The sequence below is a fragment of the Oncorhynchus masou genome, unplaced genomic scaffold (assembly GCF_036934945.1).
Source record: "Oncorhynchus masou masou isolate Uvic2021 unplaced genomic scaffold, UVic_Omas_1.1 unplaced_scaffold_843, whole genome shotgun sequence".
NCBI lineage: Eukaryota > Metazoa > Chordata > Actinopteri > Salmoniformes > Salmonidae > Oncorhynchus > Oncorhynchus masou.
In genome coordinates, this window is record NW_027014896.1 from 268,039 (window position 1) to 276,376 (window position 8,338).

Below are 8,338 nucleotides of genomic sequence, written 5' to 3' on the forward strand. Positions count from 1 at the left end.
TACATTTTAGTCATTTGGCAGACGCTCTTATCCAGAGCGACTTATATAGTCCACTACTTTAGACCAATGCCCTATTCCCTATATAGTGCACTACTTTAGTCCAGGGCCCTATTCCCTATATAGTCCACTACTTTAGACCAGGGCCCTATTCCCTATATAGTCCACTACTTTAGACCAGAGCCCTATTCCCTATATAGTCCACTACTTTAGACCAGGGCCCTATTCCCTATATAGTGCACTACTTTATGACCAGGGCCATAATCCCTATATAGTGCACTACTGTTGACCAGGGCCCTATTCCCTATATAGTGCACTACTTTTAGACCAGGGCCCTATTCCCTATATATAGTGCACTGCTTTTTGACCAGGGCCCTATTCCCTATATAGTACACTACTTGTTGACCAATGCCCATAGGGACATTATATAGTGAAAAGTGTGCAAATTGGGACATAGACAGAGTGCATTCCATACCACCGATATAGAGACCATGTCTTTCCCCCAGGACTGGCAATGTGGCCTTTCCTCACTAAAGTAGACTGCATTGTGGCGCTGCCGTACTGTACAGACACAACTATACCGGTGAATAGACTGCATTGTGTTCAATAATGAGGCCCCTCACACACGTCCTATTGTATATTGTTTCGTGTCAGGGTGAGATGAGGAGAGAATCGGTTGCGTGGAGGGAGATTCAATGAGCAGTTGCATTGACCAGGGAGGGACGTGACAGGGCTGAAACGGCCCCAAGAAGGCATTAATTAGTAAATGTGCACATGTACAAAACAGATAGCAGGAACCGCTACCCCTCCATTACCCCAGTGAATTGACTCGCTGCAGAGAGAGTGTGTACAGTAAAACTCCATTTGATCACAAACATTGTGCTAACGACTGATGACACAGAGACTGGAGGAGAGAAGCCAATGTCTGACAACACACTGACAACACACTGACAACACAGGGACAACACAGGGACAACACACTGACACACTGAGAGCATAGGGACAACACATTGACAACACAGGGACAACACAGGGACAACACACTAACACACTGAGAGCACAGGGACAACACACTGACAACACACTAACACACTGAGAGCACAGGGACAACACACTGACAACACAGGGACAACTTACTGACAACACACTGACAACACAGAGACAACACAGGGACAACACAGGGTCAACACACTGACAACACACTGACAACACAGGGACAACACAGGGACAACACAGGGTCAACACACTGACAACACACTGACAACACAGGGACAACACAGGGACAACACAGGGTCAACACACTGACAACACACTGACAACACAGGGACAACACAGGGACAACACAGGGACAACACACTGACAACACAGGGACAACACACTGACAACACAGGGTCAACACACTGACAACACACTGACAACACAGGGACAACACAGGGACAACACAGGGACAACACACTGACAACACACTGACAACACAGGGACAACACAGGGACAACACAGGGACAACACACTGACAACACAGGGACAACACAGGGACAACACAGGGACAACACACTGACAACACACTGACAACACAGGGACAACACACTGACAACACACTGACAACACAGGGTCAACACACTGACAACACACTGACAACACAGGGACAACACAGGGACAACACACTGACAACACAGGGACAACACACTGACAACACACTGACAACACAGGGACAACACACTGACAACACACTGACAACACAGGGACAACACACTGACAACACAGGGTCAACACACTGACAACACACTGACAACACAGGGACAACACAGGGACAACACACTGACAACACAGGGTCAACACACTGACAACACAGGGACAACACACTGACAACACACTGACAACACAGGGACAACACACTGACAACACACTGACAACACAGGGACAACACACTGACAACACAGGGTCAACACACTGACAACACACTGACAACACAGGGACAACACAGGGACAACACACTGACAACACAGGGTCAACACACTGACAACACAGGGACAACACACTGACAACACACTGACAACACAGGGACAACACACTGACAACACACTGACAACACAGGGACAACACACTGACAACACACTGACAACACACTGACAACACAGGGTCAACACACTGACAACACACTGACAACACAGGGACAACACACTAACACACTGACAACACAGGGACAACACACTGACAACACACGGACAACACACTGACAACACAGGGACAACACAGGGACAACACAGGGACAACACACTAACACACTGAGAGCACAGGGACAACACACTGACAACACAGAGACAACACAGGGACAACACACTAACACACTGAGAGCACAGGGACAACTTACTGACAACACACTGATAACATGCTGACAACACACTGACAACACGCTGACAACACGCTGACAACACAGAGACAACTTACTGACAACACACTGATAACACAGAGACAACTTACTGACAACACGCTGACAACACAGAGACAACTTACTGACAACACGCTGACAACACGCTGACAACACAGAGACAACTTACTGACAACACGCTGACAACACGCTGATAACACAGAGACAACTTACTGACAACACGCTGACAACACGCTGACAACACAGAGACAACTTACTGACAACTTACTGACAACTTACTGACAACACACTGATAACATGCTGACAACGCGTTGACAACTTACTGACAACACACTGACAAGACGTTTGTCCTGATCTTGTCCTCATTATTATTAAGACGTGTTGGGATCTGACTGTGATCAGATCTTAGGTGTAAACAGACATCAGGACAGAACCAATAGGGAAGGAGTCTGTTAGAAAACGGTGATCTCTGGGGTCAGAGGTGATTCACTAATGAAAAGATCAGATTCATGACAATGTAATGAAAATATCAGATTCATGATAATGTAATTGAAAACATCAGATTCATGACAATGTAATGAAAATATGAATTGATCTTCGTTGCAGTAAGTGAATCCATTGACATCATCCTCTTCTTGTTGAATCCCTCCCAAATGGAACCGTATTCCCTGCATAGTGCACTTCCTTTAACCAGGATCCATAGCACTTCTGGTCAAAAGTAGTGTGCAATGTAGGGAATAGGGTGCCATCTCCTGTACTCCCTGTTCACCCACGACTGCGTGGCCACGCACGCCTCCAACTCAATCATCAAGTTTGCGGACGACACAACAGTGGTAGGCTTGATTACCAACAACGACGAGACGGCCTACAGGGAGGAGGTGAGGGCCCTCGGAGTGTGGTGTCAGGAAAATAACCTCACACTCAACGTCAACAAAACTAAGGAGATGATTGTGGACTTCAGGAAACAGCAGAGGGAACACCCCCCTATCCACATCGATGGAACAGTAGTGGAGAGGGTAGCAAGTTTTAAGTTCCTCGGCATACACATCACAGACAAACTGAATTGGTCCACTCACACAGACAGCATCGTGAAGAAGGCGCAGCAGCGCCTCTTCAACCTCAGGAGGCTGAAGAAATTCGGCTTGTCACCAAAAGCACTCACAAACTTCTACAGATGCACAATCGAGAGCATCCTGGCGGGCTGTATCACCGCCTGGTACGGCAACTGCTCCGCCCTCAACCGTAAGGCTCTCCAGAGGGTAGTGAGGTCTGCACAACGCATCACCGGGGGCAAACTACCTGCCCTCCAGGACACCTACATCTCCCGATGTTACAGGAAGGCCATAAAGATCATCAAGGACATCAACCACCCGAGCCACTGCCTGTTCACCCCGCTATCATCCAGAAAGCGAGGTCAGTACAGGTGCATCAAAGCTGGGACCGAGAGACTGAAAAACAGCTTCTATCTCAAGGCCATCAGACTGTTAAACAGCCACCACTAACATTGAGTGGCTGCTGCCAACACACTGACTCAACTCCAGCCACTTTAATAATGGGAATTGATGGGAAATGATGTAAATATATCACTAGCCACTTTAAACAATGCTACCTTATATAATGTTACTTACCCTACATTATTCATCTCATATGCATACGTATATACTGTACTCTATATCATCGACTGCATCCTTATGTAATACATGTATCACTAGCCACTTTAACTATGCCACTTTGTTTACATACTCATCTCATATGTATATACTGTACTCGATACCATCTACTGTATCTTGCCTATGCTGCTCTGTACCATCACTCATTCATATATCCTTATGTACATATTCTTTATCCCCTTACACTGTGTATAAGACAGTAGTTTAGGAATTGTTAGTTAGATTACTTGTTGGTTATTACTGCATTGTCGGAACTAGAAGCACAAGCATTTCGCTACACTCGCATTAACATCTGCTAACCATGTGTATGTGACAAATAAAATTTGATTTGATTTGGGACTATTGTCCTAGTGTGAAGTAGAATCTGAAGTCCGAATCGCTGAATTAGCGTCCAATGACAGCGTGGTGTGACGAGAGAAGATTGTTCCAATACCAGGGCAAGAGAGAGCCCGTAGTTACAGCCCCAACAAATACAGTCATATCTCCATCTTCCTATGGTTCTGCCCTGCGGCTAGTTCAATGTTTTCAAGACTTCTAAGTCCTTCACGTTGCCCTTGGATTGAGATCAGTGAGTCTCCGGAGAGAGAAGGTAGACCCAGCAAAGGATTACTGTTCCATGTTCAGGGTGATGCCCCACTGACCTCTCATGGGCATCAAGTCTTCAAATAAAGTCACTTAGTTTCACTCAATGCCTGTTATTACCGCTTAGGCATTTGTGACACCGAGCCAAAATGGAGTCAGCCACTCTCAGTTTTACTCTAGGCCTGTTATTACCGTTTAGGCATTTGTGAAACCGAGCCAAAATGGAGTCAACCACTCTGTTTTACTCACTGCCTGTCATCACTGCTTAGGCATGGGGAAACCGAGCCAAAATGGAGTCAGCCACTCTGTTTTACTCACTGCCTGTCATCACTGCTTAGGCATGGGGAAACCGAGCCAAAATGGAGTCAGCCACTCTGTTTTACTCGATGCCTGTTATTACTGCTTAGGCATGGGGAAACCGAGCCAGGATGGAGCCCCATGACTGGCTTGGAGTTAGATGGGCAGGCTGATACTGTACACAGTCACTGAGGTTATTTGGCTTTCATGTAAACTATAAACTAGAGGGAAGAGAGGGGGGAAGAGAGGGGAAGAGAGGGGGAGGAGAGAGGGAAGAGAGGGGGTAGGAGAGAGGGAAGAGAGGGGGGGAGGAGAGAGGGAAGAGAGGGGGTAGGAGAGAGGGAAGAGAGGGGGGAGGAGAGAGGGAAGAGAGGGGGTGAGGAGAGAGGGAAGAGAGGGGGGAGGAGAGAGGGAAGAGAGGGAAAGAGAGGGGGAGGAGAGAGGGAAGAGAGGGAGAGAGGAGAGAGGGAAGAGAGGGGAGGAGAGAGGGAAGAGGGGTGAGGATAGGGAGGGAGAGGGGTGAGGATAGGGAGGGGAGAGGGGGAGGATAGGGAGGGGGAGGGATAGGGAGGGGAGGAGAGGGGGGGAGGAGAGAGGGAAGAGAGGGGGGAGGACAGGGAGGGGGGAGGAGAGAGGGAAGAGAGGGGGGAGGATAGTGAGGGGGAGGAGAGAGGGAAGAGGGGGAGGATAGGGAGGGGGAGGATAGGGAGGGGGGAGGAGAGGGGGGGGGAGAGAGGGAAGAGAGGGGGAGGATAGTGAGGGGGGAGGAGAGAGGGAAGAGGGGGAGGGGATAGGGAGGGAGGGGGAGGAGAGGGGGAGGAGAGAGGGGGAGGACAGGGAGGGGGAGGAGAGAGAGGGAAGAGAGGGGGAGGATAGGGAGGGGGAGGGATAGTGAGGGGGAGGAGAGAGGGAAGAGGGGGGAGGATAGGGAGGGGGAGAGAGAGAGGGAAAGAGGGGGGATGATAGGGAGGGGGTATAGGGAGGGGGAGGAGAGAGGGGTGAGGATAGGGAGGGGGAGGAGAGAGGGAAGAGAGGGAAAGAAAGGGGGGGGAGGATAGGGAGGAGAGAGGGAAGAGGGGGAGGATAGGGAGGGGGAGGAGAGAGGGAAAGAGGGGGGATGATAGGGAGGGGGGGTATAGGGAGGGGAGGAGAGAGGGGTGAGGATAGGGAGGGGGAGGAGAGAGGAAGAGAGGGAAAGAAAGGGGGGAGGATAGGGAGGGGAGAGGGGGGAGGATAGGGAGGGAGAGGGGGGAGGATAGGGAGGAGAGAGGGGTGAGGATAGGGAGGGGGGAGGAGAGAGGGAAGAGAGGGAAAGAAAGGGGGGAGGATAGCGAGAGGGAGGGGAGGAGAGGGGGAGAGGGCGCAAAGAGGAAAGTGGGAGAAGAGGAGGAGAGAGAGGAGCAGACTGTGTTTGTGAGGATCAGTGGCGACCCGTCATTCAGAGCAGGTGGAGCTTGCCTGTTTTGCATGTTATTTTGGCAGGAATACGAGTCACAAATCAGTTTGCAAACAATGTAAAAAAAAAAATACATATATCATTGAGTTATTAAAGCTGCATACAAACATGGTCTTTTTTATGTTTTCTTGAGGAAGGCAGCTCCAAAATCCAGATGTTTCAGCCGAGCTCAGTGCTTTCTGTGGTGGTGGGGCAAGCCAGCAGATAGGAGTGTTGCGCCGTGATTGGCTCAGAGTTCTGTCACTCATGGGGACACTATGTCACCATTCCTTAGTAAGGGTAGACTTTGACAATTCAAGCCCTTTGGGTCATAGATTTACATTAGTAGTGCCCTTCCAAGAAGGCTCAAGGTCATTGGCCACAGATAAAATTACGTCAAATCACGTTATATCTACAGTAGCTTTGATTGGACTGATCATGTCAACATCTAACTTTCAAAAATCTTAGCTAGCAGTCATCATCATGAATCAAGTCGACAATCTACTGGCAAATCCTTTTCAATCCTTGTAATATTAAGAGAAGCAATGAAGAGAAATTATAGATAAAACGTATCAGTGCTCATCGACCATTGGACATTATAAGTTGGAAATCACAAATTCAACAATGAGTGGTTTGGACGGAATCGGTGCCGGTGGCTAACTGCAAGCATTGCAACTGGGAAGTTGTGAATAAATGAACTCCGACTGGAAAAAATACGTTTTGAACGGTCATCCAACTCGGAGTTGTAAATCCGGGCCTCTGTCTTTCTTTGATGACAAAACTTGACCACGAAGGATCGCCACGCCACCTTCCTGTTCAAGTGAGCAGATTGCAACAAGGTGAGTTCAAACATGTCTTATACGCTGCTGCATACATGATGTAATATTCCAGAGAGATATTTATACTGTAGCTAAGAAAGTAATACCAAGTGTATGTTGTGAAGTAAGCTGTTAGTAGCCCATGTGCCTCACCCAAATAATTTTGTCTATTTTCACCTCTTAATTCCGCCTAAAATTACTGTTCTGACTCAGTGGTGCACATGTAGCCTATAGCCTGTTTTTGAGAAATGTCATCATCGAATATTGTACGAGCTTTCATTGTCTGCTTATATGCCCCCTTTATTTATCCTACGGTTCTGACTTGGTGTACAGGGAGAATGCTGTAAGAGCAGCCCGTGTTCTGAATTCTGTCGCTGTTCATTTCGAAAGTGCTGAACACATAGTTATATTGAATACATCCGTACAGAGGGAGGCCCTAAAAATTACCCAAGACTCCAGCCACCCCCAGTCATAGACTATTCTCTCAAATACTTAACATTTTCTACACCCAAGCCATAAGACTCCTGAACAGCTAATCAAGTGGCTATTTGCATTTTTTGTTACTTAAGTTGATTTTAGTAAATACTTTATTGACACTTGTTTTTTCTTAAAACGTCATTGTTGGTTAAGGGCTTGTAAATTAAGCATTTCACTGTAAATTTTACACCTATTTGTATTCGGTGCATGTGACAAATACAATTTTGAATTTACATGTCAAGACGACATGTCAACTGTGGACATGTGGATGTCAAACTGTGATTGTATAGATAGTTAACTTAACGTTAACAGGTAAAACCACACAGGGTGCCACTTCAGACGCAGACCCTGTACTCTAGCCCCCTAGGCATTTAGGCCTGGACTCCAGCCAATCATTCACATTCCTGCTTCTGCCCCTGGATACGGAGCTGAGACCGGCTGGACATGACTGGTATTACGCTGGCTGAGACACTGGGATGGCACGGGGAAGAAAAACAGAGGTGGAGAGAGAAAGAGAGGTGGAGAGAGAAAGAGAGGTGGAGAGAGAAAGAGAGGTGGAGAGAGAAAGAGAGGTGGAGAGAGAAAGAGAGGTGGAGAGAGAAAGAGAGGTGGAGAGAGAAAGAGAGGTGGAGAGAGAAAGAGAGGTGGAGAGAGAAAGAGAGGTGGAGAGAGA